The sequence below is a fragment of the Ornithorhynchus anatinus genome, chromosome 11 (assembly GCF_004115215.2).
Source record: "Ornithorhynchus anatinus isolate Pmale09 chromosome 11, mOrnAna1.pri.v4, whole genome shotgun sequence".
Classification (NCBI taxonomy): domain Eukaryota; kingdom Metazoa; phylum Chordata; class Mammalia; order Monotremata; family Ornithorhynchidae; genus Ornithorhynchus; species Ornithorhynchus anatinus.
In genome coordinates, this window is record NC_041738.1 from 32,127,342 (window position 1) to 32,147,716 (window position 20,375).

The 20,375-nt window shown below is 42.0% G+C and overlaps 1 long non-coding RNA gene across 1 annotated transcript in view; it reads right to left on the reverse strand.

Moving 5' to 3' along the window:
* The window catches only part of LOC103171075, a 44,537-nt gene extending 28,317 nt beyond the window's left edge, over positions 1–16,220 (reverse strand). Inside the window, exon 1 of the long non-coding RNA XR_003762929.2 lies at positions 15,969–16,220. This is a non-coding gene — a long non-coding RNA (uncharacterized LOC103171075). The remainder of the gene's footprint in view (positions 1–15,968) is intronic.
* Between the last annotated feature and the right edge of the window lie 4,155 nt (positions 16,221–20,375).

Sequence of the window (20,375 nt, forward strand, 5' to 3'; positions counted from 1 at the left end):
CCAAAGATGGAAAAAAATGAGGGAAAATCTGATACATTTCACTCCTGGGACCCAGAACTTTCAATTAGAATTCCTCAATATACTTCTCTTTAGGCCCATCATTTAGCAAATCTCCCTGTAATGTTTTAATAATGGAGCATGTTCATGCAGAAATATACTGAGGAAGTTGAAACTAATTCCTTCAAACTGTAGTGGCAGCAAATGTAACTGCTCTTTGTAGTGGTGGTCATGGGAGCTGTTCTCTTCTGATAACTAAAATAAAATCAATTCAAAAACGACCTTTCCCATATGGTTTATGCTTGATGTTTAGGCAAGAGGAGATGAAAATTTTCCCACTGTAAGAAGCAATCAGTCCATGAGATAAAATTTTGATTTTTTTCCCACACATGAGAAGCTTACATAAGTTATTCAGTGTTATCTATAGGCATAAACATCAGGCCTACAGGTTAAAAAATGCCAAACCCACGTTTTCTCCTTCTTACCTAAGTTTAACTGTGTTTATTGAGGAAAATGAAATTTGATTAAAGAAAAACACCCACAAAGTTGTATCAAAGATCCTATTTCAGAGATATTGGTTACTGATAGTACCTATGTTGGCTCATAAAGTAATTTTCAGTCATCAAAGGATTTTTTTAAGAATTCTGGGCTCTGAAAGGATTCTGCTGGAAAAGGGATATATTTGTAGGTTGCAAGAATTTTCTTTTTAAGTTAAGATTTCTTTCACAGAAAAATCAACGGGAATAAAAGCCCCTATGGATATCAAAATGAAATCCATTTATATTTCCTCACCACCTATCAGGGAGTGTTATCTCTTTTGCGACTGGTTTTGCATTTTCAACTTCTCCTCACCAAATCGATCAAAGGCATTTATTGAGCACTTACTGTGTGCATAGCACTATGCTAAACATTTGGGAGAGTGCAAAATAACAGAATTGGTAGACACATTCCCTGCCCAATGTGAGCTTATAGTCTAGAGGAGATAGACATTAATATAAATAAATAAATAAATACACTACGGATATGTACATAAGAGCTGTGGGGCTGAGGGAGGGGTGAATAAAGGGAGCAAATCAGGGTGACAAAAGAGAGTGGGAGAAGAGGAAATGAGGGCTTAGTCAGGGAAGGCCTCTTGGAGGAGATGTGCTTTCAATAAGGCTTTTTGAATGTGGGGAGAGTGATTGTCTGTCAGATGCTAGCTCTGGGGTGCTAGTTCGCAAGTCCCTGGTTTTCCCAGTTTGACCCCTGCTTGGCTTTATCCAGAGTCACCAAAGAAAACATCCAATTGCCCAATCCTGGTCTGCAAAATGCTTGTGTCCATAAACTTTAGTTGAACGAGTGGTCATCTTGCTGGATAAAGTCCCAGTGCCTCTGAGGGAAGCGCTGCTCCGTGAAAAAAGGGTCCTCCAGACTTAGAGGTGGTAGGATCACACTCATACCTGAAGTAGTTCAGAATCCCCTCCCACAACCAGAGGCCACCAGAGTTCTCTTGCCTCCCTGCTGGGGGATCATGGGCAGGTTACCTACGTTCTCTATGCCTCAACTTCCACGGATGAAAAATGAAGATTAAATACCTGATCTCCCTCCTGTTTAGGTTGTGAGCCCCATGCGGGTCAGAGATTCGGTCCTACATGATTAACATATCTACCCCAGTGTCTAGCACAGTACTTGCCACAGAGTAAGCACTCAGTAAATACCACAGTTGTTATTACTCATAGCAGAGGCCTTCAGAGGCCTGTAAGATGAAAAATGAAGATTAAATACCTGATCTCCCTCCTGTTTAGGTTGTGAGCCCCATGCGGGTCAGAGATTCGGTCCTACATGATTAACATATCTATCCCAGTGTCTAGCACAGTACTTGCCACAGAGTAAGCACTCAGTAAATACCACAGTTGTTATTACTCATAGCAGAGGCCTTCAGAGGCCTGTAAGAAGCCTTCCCTGACCAACTGTTCATTTCCCTTTTCCCACTCCTGCATCGTCCCAATTTGCTCCCCTTATTCACCACTCCTCAGTCCCACAGCACATATATATATATATATGTATATATATATATCCATAATTTATGTATTTATATTAATGTCTCTCTCCCCTCTAGACTAAGCTCGTTATGGGCAGGGAAGGTGTCTACCAACTCTGTTATACTGTACTTTTCCAAGTGCATAGTGAAGTGCTCTGCACACAGTAAGCGCTCGATAAATACGACTGACTGATGGCTATAGTACTGTTGTTACTGGAAAATGTAGAGTCTGCCTCTCCAGGCCACCCCACACTGCCTGAGAGTGTAGGAACATTTGGGCAGCTCGGCCGCACAGCCGTTTGATTCCAACTTAGAGTTCAGATCTCCCACACCAATTTTCAGACTTCACACCAACCCTCTTCATCTGCCTCTCTTACTTCGGGGCGGTGGGGACCATTTATACACTGGAGCTGCTGGAGGTGGTAGTCTCGGGGCTAAGACTGAGACCTGAATCTGAGACTACGACCTTTTTATAGCCACCAGGCTCAAAACTGCAGCCGGAGGGCAGTATTCAATGATTAAGGGCCGGATTGGTGACACTTTGCCAGTTGGGCTGGCGTCGGACCGCTCTGCCTCTCCACAGCTCTCCTGGCCTCAGCCTCTCTCCCGGCAAAAGAAGTAAAACCTTTGTCAGAAGGCCATCCAGAGACTACATGGGTGGGCTCTCAGAGAGTATGGTGTGGTGGAGGAAGCAGATTGATGAAAGAGGTGAAAGCAGAAATCTCTCAAAGCAAATCCTAGGTCACAAAATTGTAGACTCCACGTTGCTTGTGGGCAGGGATAGTGTCAACCAATTAGTGCCTATTACACTGTATTTTCCCAAACGTTTAGTTCAGTGCTCTGTAACATAGTAAGTGCTCTCTATATTCCATTGATCGATTGATTGATACAATTCCTAATGTTGAAAATACAAATAAAACCACAAACAAATGGTGGAAAATCACGCTGGGGCTGGGGAAGAGAAAGTGGAGGATGGGTAGCAAATCAGACCTCAGTGATGAAACTGTAGGTCTGCATACATTTTCCATACTGTTATAAATGGTGTAATGTTGATAAAATGCCATGTAAATTTACACAATGCAGGCAGTCTTCTTAATGTAGCTCAGCAAGACAGAATCTTATTAGCACTGTCTCAGTGAAAATAGTTTCTCCAGGTTTATTTATTTATTTAGTAGATTTACCCTCCTAACTTCCAAATGGCCTTTAAAATCCAACCATGCTATTTATGCGTTTATAGATCTTTAAAATGATTGCTGTGAAAAAAAAAATAAAGTCAGTGGACCATTAGACCCCAAATTCTGTTAGGCACCTTTGACCCTTTCTCATATTCTCCCAGTGTAAACTCTTCTAGGGTTTGACATGAAGTCTCAAATTCACAAAGGGACTGCAGGATGGATGGTCTTTGATAAACTTTGCTACATGGTAAACCTAGAATATGGAGTTTCAATCAAAACATATTCCAACAACCCAGGCTAGTACCACAGTTTACATGATTGTTTATTTTAAAACGATTTGTTATGGATTTTTTGGGGGGGGGAGTGTGGGGGAAAGGGAATTACTTCAAGCCAGATTTCTCCTCTCAAGCAGGTCTCCACAGCTCTTTTTGAAGGACTATGTCATATACTTCAAGTAGTAATTAACAACAGAAATGTTTGGAATAAAAGAGTAAGGACAGGGCATTTGAAAAAGAGTTAACAGATGTCCTTTACATTGCTGCTGGCCTAATAACATTGCTGCAGTAATTTATTTGATGTGGAGTTTATTTAGCTGCTGCAAACATATAGGGAGTTGTAATAATCATATGCAGGTTGCATTAGGCATGATACAGCCTGGGTATGTAACATTCTGTTAAAAAATAATCTCAGATCCTGGATGTCTCAAAGACGCTATGTATACTACCGCTTATGTGCTTATTTTTAAAATCCAGGAAGGAGGAATCTCACCGACTTTATAATGAAAAAATATGTCAGAGTTCTTTTAGAGATAATTTCATCTCTGTTTGGTGATAGCAAACAGATTGGAATCAAACGGCAAGTACTGGCATACTTCAGTAAGCTATCGGCACAGCAGTGCTGCCTTTTTTCCCTTTGAAAAATGAAAGAATTAAATTCAAAACAAACAACTTCAATTTAACACCAAACTACAGGATAACCAATCTTAAAAATGTCAAATTGTAATGGATCTTAATACCCATATAAAACACAAAAATAGTGGCATTGTTCCCTGGTAATGCACAGCAACCTTACAGAATTTCAGTGAAGGAGAAAGAAGGGAAAAACACCTTATTACTTCTAACTCCTGCGAGCCATTTTGGTCTCCAAAGGTTTTAGACTGCCCGAGGCCATGTGTCTGCAGTGTTTCGGGAAATGACTTGCCTTTGCACGAACACTGCTATGTTCTGCAGCACTGCTGCCCTGCAGCAGGCCCGCTCAATTTCTGGTTAACTCTTCCTTACCTGTATCAGGCTTCCTGGTTTCCAGCTCCTTTTTTGGGGGGCAAGGGGTTGGGGGAAGGAGAAGGGCGGGCGGGGGGAGAGGGAGGGAGCGCATGCATGATTTCAGAAAGCTGTTTGAAAGCACAGCCTGGCAGCCCAGAAAATTCCCAGAAACACAACTAGGCACCCAGTTTAGCCTCCTTTATCATTTGATAGCTCTATAGTCCTTCTTTTAGTTTATGTTCCAGGAATGCATTTCCTAACAAAAAAAAAAAAACCCAGTCCCAACCATAGCTCTTTAAAGTTGGGGTTGCTTCCAAATGCTCATCCATTGTTTTCCTCTACAAATCAAGTTGTGAAGCAAGCAAAATCATTAAAAAGAGCAAAATAGTCCCCAGCTCTATATCAGATGGAGATAAGAAGGACATTTATGGCTTTAAGTCCCTTTCATGCTACCCAAGTCCAAACCCCCTTTAGGGGTTCAAGGCAAATTCAGCTGGAGAGACCCATTCCTCCAGGTAAATCTGCCAATGTACCACATAGGAAATATCTCTTCTAAGGTAGGGGGTAAAAAAAGACCATTTTTCCTCATTTTTAATTGTCTTAAGTAACTTATCCATGAAGGGTTCTCCCCTTCAAACCCCTTTTTTTGAGCAAATTCAGGGCAGGGCACCACTAGTTATTTTGGCTTTGCAGCTATTTAAAAACCTCTTACAAATTCCAAGCCAAGGTCACTTGCTGATTGCTCAAAATATGACAGTGTAGGAATAAGACTACTGAAATATCCTGTTCAGCTCACAGGCTGAGTAAGCAACCCTAACTAAGAAAAAAAAATCGATACAATACTTCTCAGGGAGGAAGAACAGAGAAAATTGTTTAGCAGTTAAGTGGTTAATGCAATTCCTAAGTGTTCGGCAATCATTGCAATTTAGTGCCATTTCGATTATTACACAATAAACAGACCATGTTGTCTGGAAGCAAATTTTTATGAGTATAGCTGAAGGGGCTGCAACTTATTTAGCTGCTGAAACTCTGAGGGAAAGAACATTTCTGAATGCTAACACTACAGATCAAAAATATACAGGTACAGTAGAAAGGTTATTTTTAGGTCACTGCTATGGTAACTAACCACATTGACCTTTAAAATTAGTATGTAGTTAACCAAGAAAAATAAAGTTCAATAAAATGTTCTTTAAAACAGGATCGTTTTAATCACAATATTAAAGTCTTCATTGTGAAATATTGGGAAATGTTTTAAACATGGTAAGCTCAAGAAAGACCATCACGTTAACGGAGGAGGGGAAAAAGCCAACTCTGGGGGAAATAAGTACACAATTTTAGGTACCTAGAAATACAATAACTTTCTAGATCCCTCCACAGTTTGCATTTATCTTATAGAGGCACGGCTGCAATGACGACAAACAAGACCATATATTCACTATAATCTGCAATTCGATGCAAATAAAAAATTTAGGAAATGATGCTGCATTTCACAAAACCAATCCTTCAGGTCTTTGTTCTGCATTAATAACAAAAAGGGCTATTTTTCTGGAAGGCAGAGAAAGAAGTGTCAGATCCAGGGAATGAAGGAAAAATAAGTAGGAAAGAGAAGGGGTAGGTCTGGAGTGTAGGGATGACAGAACTGTGGGCTCAATGAGGGAATCAAAATACCAATAAGCAGCAGCTTTATTAATAAATATAGGTTGGTTGCCTCATTAGGTAAGAAAGGGATGTTGAATTTTGGTTGACCCCAGAGGGTATAAAGTTCAATAAAGCGTTCTTTAAGGAGGGACGCTGTAATAAATGATATTGCATTGGGCACTGTTTAGGTGTGAGTCTTGACCCTGACAAATGAAAGAGATTCCTAGAAGAGCATGTATGCCAATAATTATCTGCCAAATAAGCACCCTTTGATTAAAAGGTTACTGGGACATCGTAGCGCTCAATGTAGAAAGGCTAATAATGAAAGACACAGAGAAATAAGTCATAAATGTGGAGGATGTTTTTCCTGAGTCCATTTCCTGGGTTTTCGTAACTTTCTTAGTTACCTCGGTCATTTTCTCCTAGGGCACAAAACTAAAAAAAAAAACCTCAAGCCAAGGAAATGTAGCATTTCCTCTGAGTTCCTCCATCTCCAGATTCAACAGCATAAAGAGTAAATTCCAAAAAGGCAGGTGCCAAAGGGGCAAATACGAGGTCCCCCATAAATATTGAAAAACGACAAGCCAGACTTCCAGGTCTCATCCCCACACAAGACCTGAGTGAGCATGGGAGAGATGTGATGCCTGCCCACAGGATTTTCCTAGAGAGCTCCGGAGATGCTGGAAAAGGCTACATCCAAACTGGAACTAGAGCCAAAGGTAATTGACAGGCTTTGCTGAAGACCCGATACCCTGCTATCCCACCAGGAATGTATTTCATGTGGCCCAATCGAACAGTTCGTTGTGGGCAGGGAAGGTGTCTGGTTATTATTGTATTGTACTCTCCTGAGCGCTTAGTACATTGCTTTGCACACAGTAAGTGATCAATGACTACGATTGAATGAATGAATGGAGATAATGCAGAAACATCCCTTGCTGAGGCAGTGGAGGAGCCCTGAGTCAACCCCTCTGCCGCCCGAGGCTTCTTTCTCCTCCTTCCTCCAAGAGCTTCGATAACATCCACCAGGTCTCCCTCTACCACTGGCCCCCGCTCCCCACCTCCCTGCAATCCATCACCTTGGGAAATGGCAAAATGGGCAGTGGCTATGAGGAAGGGGTGACAGTTACGGCTTCTGTAGGGTCATACTCATGGACGCCACCATGGTCGCTGCACCCTCAACCCAGCTGTGTTCTGAAACAAAAGCATTCCCAAGAGAGTTTTAGCTGCCTTAATTTGCCTGGGCTTGGGCTTCCCACATTTGTTCATTTGGAAACAAGAGTGCTTTAGGAAAGAACGTGATGTGGAAAAATGTTGGGGAAAGTGCTTTGCAGCTCCATAAATCTGAGCAAAAGCAGGGACAGAATCTGGGAGCTTTTACTGGTATTGCCCTCACCCAGCACAACAGGAGCCAGAGTTTAAGGCAACTCTGTTGTTGGATGGGAAATTAACCCTGCCTTGGCACCATTTAGAGAACCCACAGCCCACTCAAAATATCTCCCAAGGGTCCTTCCAACCAAGGAATTGTTAAAAAGGGTAGTCATTCTCGAAAGGTATGCATAACTGTTAAGGCGTGCAACTAACCCCACATGATGACTATGAATGGATCTATGCCCTTTCATCAGGGATCCCCAAGATATTTTTCATATATTATCTAGTTGATCCTTGAAACCACAGCTGCTCTGTAGCACCACAAAACAGTCATGCCCAAAGGATGGCCTGGTGATTTCTACACTTGCTTTCTCAGATGTCATCCAAGTTAGGTGTGCAGTTCCTGGCTCTGTATACACCTCCTCCCCTTCCCAGTTTTTTTATTTTTTTTTTAAATCACATCAGGGCAAGAAGGGTAGCAATGAAGGACTGACAGCATCTCATCCCTCCTTCCTCTGAGCTCAGCAACACGTAATTTGCTAGAAGAGCAGGAGGTGGGAGGGGATACACCTTGTGTCTCTAGAAGGGAATGAAAAACAGAGGACGAGAGACACAAGCATGGAGAGAAGACAGCCCTTTAAGAAATCTCAGGGACCACCATCTCCAACATTCATACAGGTCCCAATTTTATCTACGGACTGCTCTACTGACAGAACTCCTGTGAAACAGCAGCTCTACCACCAGAGTCATCAAGTGCTTAGTACAGTGCTCTGCACACACACAGGACACTCAATAGATACTGTTGATTTATTGATCGATCAAAAAGGTACACCGGTTCTCCTATAACTCAGCGTTTGCATTCTTGTAGAGTCCACGTGAAGGAAAACACATGGGGGGAGTACTTAACCTGCATCCAACGCCACCCCCCCGTGCAAAACCATCGCTTCTGAAACTACATCGCTCTGCATCCAGACAGGTAAGTACTGTCAGAAGAACAATTCCCTAATTCTTCAGGGAATTACAAAAGTCCTAGTGGAAACATATGATATGGAAGGACTGGCTATTTCTTGAAGAAGAATTTTATGCAATCCTGGTGGGAGTCCTTGAAAACAACTACAAGGAGGAATAAGAGCTAGTATCTACCCTCAAGAAGCTTACAACCCAATGGGGGAGAAAGGCAAACTCAAATACAGGAGCAAATGGAGTTGGTTGGTGGATTTTAAAGCAAGAAAAAAGTGGTACCACATCACATTTACCTAAAAAAAAGAAAAAAAACCTGGCTTACAGCTGGGGATTTTCTGCTTTTTCTGTATCCAGAAGTGTGTGTGTGTGTGTGTGTGTGTGTGTGTGTGTGTGTGTGTATACTTGTTTTCCTCAAATACATATATATACGCATGTATGTACCTAAGTATTTGAGGAAGATGCTACTGATGGTAAAATTCACCAGTGAGTGCATGTGTGACTGCAAAAACCAGTGTGGGATCCACAATCCCAGCCACATTATGTACACAAAAAGGTTGTCCCTTGTTGTGTTATGTTTGAAGTATCTAGTAATGTTTTGCTTGCTTGATCCATGGTTTCTTTGTCTCTCATTCCTTCTGACGCTTTGACTCAGAAAGAACCTCTCCTTTCCTGACATTACTTTTTCTCCGAGGATGCGGCATCAGTTGAGTCTTGGTTTTACCTGTGTCCTAAAAATGTTTCCTCTGCCAGCCTTGTTTTTGATTTTTCTATTTCAGCTCTCCACACAACAGTTATATATATGGGTATCCTGCTGTCATTCATTGGAGAAGCAGCGTGACTTAGTGGAAAGACACGGGCTTGGGAGTCAGAGGTCGTGGGTCCTAATCCCGCCTCTGCCACTTATCAGCTGTGTGACTTTGGACGTCACTTAACTTCTCTGGGCCTCAGTTTCCTCATCTGTAAAATGGGGATTAAGACTGTGAGCCCCATGTGGGACAACCTGATAACCTTGTATCTATCTCAGCGCTTAGAAAAGTGTTTGGCACATAGTAAGTGCTTAACAAATACCATCATCATCATTATTATTATTAAAGTGAGCAGACCTTCAATGCTAGAAGACTATGTTGCAGAACTTCATTGCTTGTGATCTTGTTTTGCCATTTGATATTGTGTGTGGCCTGCAAATATCACTTACAGAACAACTCAAGAAGTTGGATGGGGTGCCTCAGTGGAACCCAGGTCTTACACTTACAGAAATATGATTATTACACAATATTAATAATTGTGGAATGGTTTAAGTACTGTACTAAGCACTGGGAGAGATACGAAATAATCAGACCCTCTGTCCCTTTGGGGCTCACAGTCTAAGGGGAAAGAACAGCTATCTTATTCCCAGTTTACAGATCAATCAATCAATCATATTTACTGAGCTCTGTGTGTGCAGAGCACTGTACCAAGCCCTTGGGAGAGTACAATACAACGGAGTTGAGAGACACAATCTCTGCCCACAACGAGATTACATCCTCTACTGATGAGGAAACTGAGGTATAAATAAGTGACTTGCTCATGATCACACAGCATCTGGGGATTAGAAAACCCAGGTTTCCTGATTCTGAGGTCCCGTGCTCTTTCCACTAGCAGTAATAGTAATTATAGTATATATTAATGACTTCAACTTTGTGCAGAGCACCATACTAAATGCCCTATACTAGGCCACAGCTCTGTAAGACCTTGAACTTGGTCTGGAGCCGAATACCATGCAGTGGCTATACTGTTGTACACAGTAAGTGCTCAGTAAATACTTCCGAAAGAAAAGATTCCTATCCCTGACAGACTTCGTTACCGACCTAAAGATGATGGCAGTTCATGATGCTGGTGTATTAATTTTGACCCCTATCTGCTTTTCCTGTTACTGCCTCCATCCCTTTCCCCTCCGCCCAAAAATTCTTCTGTAGTCGAGAAGCTGAAGAGTCCCAGTTTCCACCCATCCCCAGACATCAGCCCTTTCCTCTGAATTGTATTCTTTCCCTCATCCCACCTGACCCATCAGTGCAAATTCTGTGCCTAACTTCTAGCTAAGGGGTGGCTTTGAAATCATATGAGAAAACCAGATGGTTTCAGAACCATTGGGAAGGGGTGCTAACCTCACATAGCATGACATTAATGTCGCCTCAATCTAAAGCAAGTACAGTCAAAGGTCATTATATCAAAACGGTTAGACTGTCTACTTTATAATGCTACCTGCCCCATATTTAGATGTTGAATTGGTCATGTGTCGCACTTCTTGCATGCCATGACTGCATGCCTCTGGGATCCATATGCATTTAGATAAAGGCATAACCTCAAAACTATCGCTCATTTTGGGAAGGGAATTTGTCTCTCTATTGTTGTACTGTTCTCTCCCAAGCGCTCTAATGCTAACCATTTCACTGTACCTGGATCTCATCTATCTTGCCACCGACCTCTTGCCCACATCTTACCACTGACCTGAAACACCCTCTCTCTTCACTCAGGGCAGATAATTGCTGTCCCCCACTTCAAAACCTTATTGAAGGCACATCTCCTCCAAGAAGCCTTCCCAGACTTAGTCTTCCTCTCTTCTTCTCTCATTCCTTTCAGTACGCTCTTACTTGCTCCTTCCTGTATGCTCTTATTTGCTCCTTCCTGTATGCTCTTAATTGCTCCTTCATTTATTTTCCCTTCCATCCCCACAGCACATATGTATATATGTGTATATATCTGTAATTTATTTATCTATTTATCTGTATTAGTGTCAGTATCCCCCTCTAGACTGTGAGCCCGTTGTGGGCAGGAATGTGTCTGTTTGTTGTTATATTGTACTCTCCCAGGTACTCAGTACAGTGCTTTGCACACAGTAAACGCTCAATCAGTAAGTTTAATGAATGAATGCACACAGTAGGCACTCAATAAATACAAGTGAATGAACTATCAGATATGTATGTATAAAATGATTGACTTCATCTTTCACAATATCTTTTGAGCACCTCCTGTGGGTAGAACCCTGTACTGAGCACAAGAGAAATAAAAGACCTAGTTGCTGCCAACAAGAAACTCCCAATCAAATGAGGTGGACAGCAAAATCATTTACAAAAACTGGAGTGAGTGAAGGAATGGAGAAACAGCTAGTAACAGAGTTTAGAAAGACAAGTATTTGAGTAAATAAGTAGAGTGCGTGAATGGCTAAAGACATCAGTGAATGGCTGAACGAAACCAGGAACCCATGCCAACCTGGGCCTTCATTCCCACTCTGCTCTATGACAGCAGGGCCATGAGGGGCTTCAGTAATGGCTTCAGCAGTAGTGGCACCTTCCCAAAGTGTGGAATGCTGGGAAGGCCTTGACTGTGATGGGACTCCCCCTCTAGACTGTAAGCTCATTGTGGGCAGGGAATGTGTCTGTTACACTGCTATATTGTACTCTCCCAAATGCTTAGTATAGCATTCTGCACCCAGTAAACAAAACACTCAGTAAATACGACTGACCGACTGACTCTGGACAATCTGGCATCAAATGTGGGACTCTCCTTTTGGTCCCATTGACCAGTAGGCCTGTTGAACTCTGAGAGTGATCTTTTATGTTGTTTTTGTATTTTCATTGTTCCATCCTTCCACCAACCCCTTCCCCCACTTATTCTTCTTTTGTGAGCTCTTTGAGGGCCAAGGGATGTGTCTAATTTGTGTCTAATTCTCACCTATGCATTTTTCCCCCAGGAATGGCATAGTGGTTTGGATACTATAGGCCTTCAATAAATAATAATCATAATTATGGTATTTGTTAAGCACTTACTATGTGCCAGGCACTGTATTAAAAGCTGGGGTGGATACAGCAAATCGTGTTGGACACAGCCCCTGTCCTGCATGAGGCTCACAATCTTAATCCCAATTTTACAGATGAGGTAACCGAGGCACAGAGAAGTGAAGTGACTTGCCCAAGGCCACACAGCAGACAAGTGATCAAGCCAGAATTAGGACTCATGACTTTATGATTCCCAGACATGAGCTCTATCCACTATGCCATGCTGCATCCTAAATGCTACGACTATTTCTACTCTACAAATTCTCGGGTAGCTCTAGGCTGTAGCTCATTATGGGTAGGGAACGTGTCTACCAACTCTGTTAAATTGTACTCTCCCCAGCACTTAGTATAGTGCTCTGCACACAGAAAGTGCTCAATAAACATCACTGATTGATTGATTGATTGATTAAACAAGGAAGGATGAGTAGCTAAAAAGCTACCCAAAAAAGCTTTCAAGGTTTACTGAGAGAAGGTATGACATTCCAGGTAGAGGAGTGTATAATAATAGTGATATTTGTTAAGCACTTACTATGTGCTAAGCACTGGACCAGGCACTGGGATAGATACAAGGCAATTGGGTCCCACATGGGACTTACAATCTAAATAAGAGAGAAAACAGATATTGAATCCCCATTTTCCAGTTGAGGGAACTGAGGTACAGAGAAGTTAAGTGACTAGCCCAAGATCACACAGCAGGGAAGTGTCTGAGCAGGACCGTGCCCTTTCCGCTAGGTCACGTTGCTTCTGTGTAGGTGCAATGGCTCACAGGAGAGTTATGTTTGGGATACAGTGGGGAGATTTGCTCACGCAGAACGGTGAGCATAGTCTGGGCTAGAGAGAAAGAAGAGGGTGGCCAGTTACAAGGGAGCCAGCTAGTGGAGAGCTTGGAAGTCTACAGAAGAGCTTTAATTCGATGTAACAATGGGGTGCCATGGAAGGTTCTCAGGAGAGTGATAAGATCAGATGGCTGCATAAGGAAGATTATTCTTGGGTAGCAGGTAGGAAGCCTCGAGAGGAGTAAGGCTGTTGGAATAGTATGGTCACTATAATACAAGTGCTTAGAAAAGTGTTCTGCACATGGTAAGCACTCAAATACCACTGACAGTGGCTTTTTCAGAACTGTGGCAGTAAGTTTGGAGAGGAAATGAGAATATCTTGGATATATGGCCACAAAAAATCAGCATGACTTGGTAACAGATTGGGTATTGGAGAATCAAATCAATCAAGAGTATTTATTGAGCACATATTGCTTACAGAGCGCTGTACTTAATGCTTGGGGGAGCACAGTAGAACTAGTAAACACGATTCCTGCCATCAAGAGCTTGCAATCTATTGGGGGAGACAGACATAAAAACAAATTACTGAAAGGAGGAATAGAGTATAAAGATATGCACGAATATGCTCCAGGGATGTGTGAGTACTTTGCTTCGGTGAGGCAAAAGTGCTAAAATGGCAGTTGGGGGATATAAAGGTGGGTAGAGGAGAAGTCACTTGGGGAAGGCCTCCTGGAGGAGAAGTGATTTCAGAAGGGCTTTGCAGATGGACAGACCAGTGATCTGTCAGTTGAGAAGGTGGAGGGAGTTCCAGGCAGGAGCAAGGGGTCAATGGTTGGAGAGAAGAAAGTAAGAGACAGGAGTTGAAGATGATTCCATACCAAGGAACATTATACTCATTTGAGAGATGGAAAAACTGAGGCCCCCAACAGTGACTAGCCCAAGGGTTCAGAGAGTTTACTTGAGGACAGAGTCATGGGTGAAGACCGGGGTTTCGTTCCAGTGGTCCAGAGCTCCTAATACAAGGGTAAGCTGTCTTTCTTACCTTTCGCCCTCTGTCTGTAATCAGCTATGGAAAAACATTCTACCTATCTTGTGCTCTGAAAAGAAACATTCTTTAACAATTAACAGATTATCAAGCACTTGGCACGGTTCTAGGATGCCAAAATGAAAAGCAAGATGCCAGACATTTTTATGACTTTCATACCAGGCAAAATGAATATGAGTTTATCGAAGCAATCAAAAGGTGAGGCATTTTTCCTGACATATTTAAAGCCAATTCTAATCAGAGTTGCTGGCCACCAAGCAGTTCTAGACTGTGAGCCCATTGTTGGGTAGGGATTGTCTCTGTTGCCAAATTGTACTTTCCAAGCACTTAGTACAGTGCTCTGCACACAGTAAGCGCTCAATAAATATGATTGAATGAATGAAGTAGTTTGTTAGGGGACCAGAGAATTGAACAAATATGCTAGTTCCAAGGAAAGTTTAGACAAGACCAGGTCAAGGAAACACACCAGATAGACATGTTGTATACGCTCTTTGCAACAAAAATAAGACTTTAAAGTCTTTACCATCAAGAGCACAAGGCAGCTAAGTTATTAGGTTGTGGCTTTTCCATTCATCTTCAAATTACTATTCCAAATTAAAATACACATCAAAATGACGGGTTTCCCTTTTATCTGGAAATTCTACACCAGTATTCAATACAGACTAAAGCTACATTTAAGGTTGAATAAAAAGCAAATTTTCACTAAAAAGGAGAAAACAATGCCTCTTTAGAAAACAATGCCTCTTTCGTAAATCTCACAAGTGAGTGCTTGAAATTCCGGTTAGAATAAATATTCCAGTCTAAGACAACATAGTGATACTGCCTTATAGGAAGAAAGAGCTTCAGAACGGTTGAAAAAACACAAAACCCTCCCAGTTTTAGTGTATGTTGTACAGGCCTCTAAAATCAGATTTTCCTTATCACTCTAAGCCTAAAAATGAACACACTTCTTTATAAAGAACACCCTGGTTCAGTGATATGTTAATTTCTTTGTTTTGTCTGCTAAAAGTGTTTAAATTAATTTGACATGAAATAAAATGGCACACAAACCCAAAACCAAAATTAAAAAGGAAGAATCTTCAATGAACAAACTTTTTAACTCTGCAGTTTTTATTTTATTATTAGATACTCTTCTCAACTTGTTAAAATTGATCAAATAGAAAGCTGTGAATAGAGAAAAAATTAAGCCAACTAGAAAAGTGTGACTTGGATTTAATATTTTATAATTGCCAAGGGACATACTGAGATCAATGAATTTTTGCCCGAGATGAACGTCAGAAAGAGATGTACTTCAGTCTTTTAGGGAACATTGGTCTATTTAATTCTTGTGTCTGATGCATGTGAAATATGCCTGTCTTGGCCTTCTTTCTTACCTTGAGGTGTTGCTGGAGGCAAACATTACCACTTTTAATAGGCCGCCATCTGAGGAATGGCAAGGGATCCAATAACCCATCGACTCTAATGGATTTGCCTGTTTATTCACTTACACCTTTTTTTTTTTTTGCGGCTAATTTTAGTTTTGCATGCTGAGTTGTTTCACTTTGAATTAAATGAATAGAAACAAAGGAAAAAAGGCTGTGCAGCTCATAAACCATGATGATTTTGGAGGTTCCTCTCAACAGGATTCTCCATATACTAAGGTATATCATTTGAGAATAGATTCGCTGCTGTGTTTTTCCACTTGTTGACAAAATTAACATTGATTATACATCTTCAAATTTAGAGAGGAGAAAGTAGGTTATTAAAGTCTCTTGCTTATAATGTGTTGCAATTTGTAGCAGAACTAACCACCCAGATTCAGATGACTACTGGGTATTTTCAAACTCCTGAAAGCAGTACTGTGTGTTAAAATATTGATTAAAACATTGTCTCCAAATACAGGGTTATAAAATTTAATGCAGTCACCTACCTCTATTGTGTGACAGGGCACACACAAATTTATTTCGATGTTTTAAGTTCGTGTAGGCTGCGTGGCGATCTTTCAAGAAGCAAAAATGCACCTCGGTGCCCCGTGACCATCAGGCGCCGGGTTCAAATATCCCTTTGCTCTTTACCACCATAATTAGTGGGTTTCCCAAAGCAAAACATCCCACTCGGCTCCGTGGGCCCCCCCTCCCAGAGAGAGAGAGCCTGGAGATGATGCCAGAAAAGCACTCCAGGTCAGCCCCTGCCAAGAAAAGTAAAAGGGAAAGGTTTCTACAATAAACAAGAAAAAATACATTCCCAGCTAACCCGATGTTCTGAATATCCACTTCCTGGAGACGAGGGGGTAGCTGCATAGAGCCAGTTGAAAAATCCAGTCAGTACCCCCAGATAAGATAGGAGACCCTGGCTGGGTTAACAGAAGGTTGGGAGGCCTAGCTATTCCATTCTCCCAGTCCTGGTTTTCTCCATGCCATTGTGGACTTAAAGAATTAGCAACAGTGTTCTCAGCTCCACCACTGAGGAGTCCAAGCAGGAAGGAAAGAAAGAATGAGCCAGTTTAGGCATTTATCTCTAAAGCCCTTAGTACAGTTCTCTGCAGACTGAGCCCCCCTTTACCAAACTGAGCCCTCCTTTTCCTCTGCTCCTCCTCCTCTCCCCACTGCCCCGACTACCTCCCTCTGCTCTACCCTCATCCCTGCCCCACAGCACTTGTATATATACGTACATATTTATTATTCTATTTATTTTATTAATGATGTGTATATACCTATAATCCTTTTTATTTATATTGATGTTATTGATGCCTATTTGTGTTGTTTCATTGTCTGTCTCCCCTCTTCTAGACTGTGAGCCTGCTGTTGGGTAGGGATTGTCTCTATTTGTTGCTGAATTGTACTTTCCAAGCATTTAGTACAGTTCTCTGCACACAGTAAGCGCTCAATAAATACGGTTGAATGAATGAACGAAAGTAAGCACTCAATAAATAACACTGCCTGATTGATTACACTCTTCAGATCCTACGTAGAGCACCCAACTTCTCCCAGAGGCTCAGGGGGGTCGTAATGGCCCAAGAGAGTTCACCCACCTCTGAGAAGCAAGCAGTCATCCCTCTTCGCCATATCAGACTTGGGTCTATGATTCTTGTTACTATGAAACCAAGTCATCAATCACCCTCTGGGTTACTTAGCTCCATTAGAATAAGTATAACTTGGCCTTGCGTTAGGAACTTACAGGTGATGAATTAGTGAAGTTCTTCAGTGAGCAGATGCAAAATATAAGCTCAACCACGAGTAGCTTCGGAGCAGCAAATACCAAAAAAGTGGGCCCTGGACACCACCATTTGCCAGTCAGAATTTTGAGCAAATGCATTTTTTCTGATCGAAAACTTAAAATCTACTGTTGAGAGAATCTAAAGTGAAGATATTGCCGGCATGGAAAGGGGACAAAGAGGACTAAAGATGGTTTTGGAATTGTTGTGATTCCAGAACAGTGCCACCGAACCAAGTAAAAAAATGGCTCTCCAAGTACTATACAGAATGCAAACAGATATGCCCTGGACAAATATCCAGCGCAATTGAATACTTTCTGGCCCAGATGTTTGCTCGATCTGCCCATATCTTATTTTTAGAATCACTCAATTAAACATAAACCAAATCATTGATTAAAACGTTGCGCCTCAGTGAGAATCTGCCATGTTGAGAGGAAACATTTTGGCCTTACTTCTGCACTGATTTCCCCCCCAACTTCCTCATGCATCAGGAGTCAGCCCTCCATTCCCAGCATCTCCCACCATCTATTGTACTCTCCCAAGCACTTGGTACAGCGTCCTGAATATTTGAAGTGCTCAATAAATACAATTGATTGGTTGATTTCCATTCTCTTAAAGAAGTGTCCTCCCCACACCTCCCCGGCTGCAACCTCGATCCCATCATCAAAACCTTATTTGCCACTTCCAAGGGCTAGAAAGAAATATTTTCTCTTTCCTAAGCAAATCGTGAGGGAGAGTTTGCCACTCTCACCTTCCTTTCCACTGCTGTTTAATCCATATTGCTTTAATGCATCTAATCCAGCCACCTAAGAGGGTGCCTTATCAATACGTGGCAGAGTTACAGTACAATAATTTATGAGCCTTCCATGTGCCTACAGTATTACTTTAAGTGCATCTGCAAAACACGAGAGGCTCTAAAGCTCCAGAATAATTATTTTTTTTTCCCCAAATCATGTTTGGAGACCTGGATCCTAACTCCCAGACACAGTGTGCAAAGAAAAATGGGAACAACAGACTGAAGTTGGGATTGATTTACTTCATTAGCTGGGATTACAAGTTTAACTTACAAACCAGAGGTCAAAATTTCTCATTAACAAGGGGGCCATGAATTGCTGCAGGCCTTGGTTCAAGAGGAGACCACTCTTATTACTAACTACACATTTCAATCTGTCTTTGATGTTCTCCTTCTTCCCTCCTCCCTTTTATTTTTTGGCAGAGGAGTTGATTTTAATTGTAGCTATACAACACAGCTCAGTTTGCCTGAGAGCCAGCCTCCGCATCTGCAGTGAGAGCAGTTCTGGTGATATTGGGTGCAGTCCATAGCTTAGGGCTAATTTTAATGGCTCCCCTTTTCATACAAGGCTCAGATTGTTTTCCACGTGATTCCTGTTAATTTAGCTGCAGGAAAGGGCATCAGTTTTCCTTGTGAGTTTCTGATCCAGACTCCTAAACTAGGTGAAACGTATTAAAAGAGAGATAATCGCAAAAAGGGATGGCAGCCGTCTGTTAACTTCTTAAACCGCTCAGCCAAATCCTCGCACATTTCTTTAATACTCTAAACAGGGAAAATCAGTGACAGTGGCCATTCCTACATACAGATTCTTTTGTCTTCATTTACTGAATGCCCAAACTGCGAGCACACGTGTGCTTATCGTCTTTTAGAGCAATGTTATGGGTTAAAAAGAAACAACGAAGAAGCGATTGAACATTCACATATTGTACAGCGTGAGAAATCACTGAAATCAACAGAACAGAATAGTTCCCTAAATAAGAATTCTGAGAAATAAGGCAGCAGATGGTAGTGCACTCCACTAAATCATAAAAGGCTTAATGTACACTTTCTAATTTAGAAGACCTAGAAATCAAATGAAAATCACTCATATGTACACCACGACAACTGACCATTAATTAAACTAAATCTTCAAAGGGAGGACACCATTGAAAATGATGAAAACATCTAATTATTTAGAAGCCCAGCAGTTCTCATACAATAGCCAAGTGGCTATTCCAGTCTAACCCAGCGACGAGGTCTCCTCCAAGCAACAGAAACTCTAAAGAAACCTCAGACAAGCTTAAAATCGCTGCAGTCTTGATCGTTGAGGTATTTTCCAGGGTAGGAAATATTACGGGCTTGAATGTCATTTCAACGGATCATCAAAGATCAAATAACTTCAGAGCTTCCCCCGGTTTTAAGGTACACAAAATGCCACATTTCTCCCACTTGTCTATTAGTACGCTCATTTTGATGCAGCGCTGGAACACATCCAATCAGAGGATTCATCCATACTAGACGTGAGGAAACTTTGAACACACTTTATTTCTACTGCTCCCAGGAAGAATACTCAGGACCAACCAGCAGGGAATATCAGAGCTGGTTATTTTCGCCTCAGACTAGGTAGTACCAGAACTCTAGAAGCTCCCAGGATTCTCTCTGGGGCAAGACCCCTTTAGCCACTTCCCTTTTCTAAAAAAAGCCCACCTGGGGTCTCGACTCCTTGGGAGACAGAGCCAAGTCATTTCTTCCCTTTCAGTACGCCTACCGTTTGTTTTACATTTCCATCCCCTCTCGGGTTGTCCTGAATCAAAACAGTGCTTGAAATCCAAGGGATCAGCTTACCCCCTCAACTCTCCCCAATTTTCACTTTGTAGTGGAGGTGAAGTCAGTTCCCTTGCCCCCGTTTCAGTGAAAGGCGACCATTGCTGGCAGGAAACTAATCTGCCTGCTGGAACTTTGTAAAGACCCTTTGTTTGTTTCTGGATGCAAGATGAAGCTGGAGACAAGGCCGGCCAGTCTTAGTTGGCTATCAGTTTCCTTCCTCATGGCCGCATAGGTCAAGCCACCGGCCACGACTCCCAGTCACCTTAACAAAATCTGCCAGAGCGTCAGTTAGGTCTGATCGACACGGGGTGCAGTGGCTACCTTTAAGTTTCGACGGGGGGTTATCTTAACAACTAGACATCTTAGAAAGGTCATTATTGCAGTCTAATTTCCAACTGGCACCAAAATGAAGGGTTGTCTTTGTGTGGGATTAATTTAAAAACCTCAGGATTTGATGTCAGTGGGAAATAACCAGCGTGGGACTCATAATGCTGCCTTCTCCTGCTTCTGGCCAGCGCCCGGGG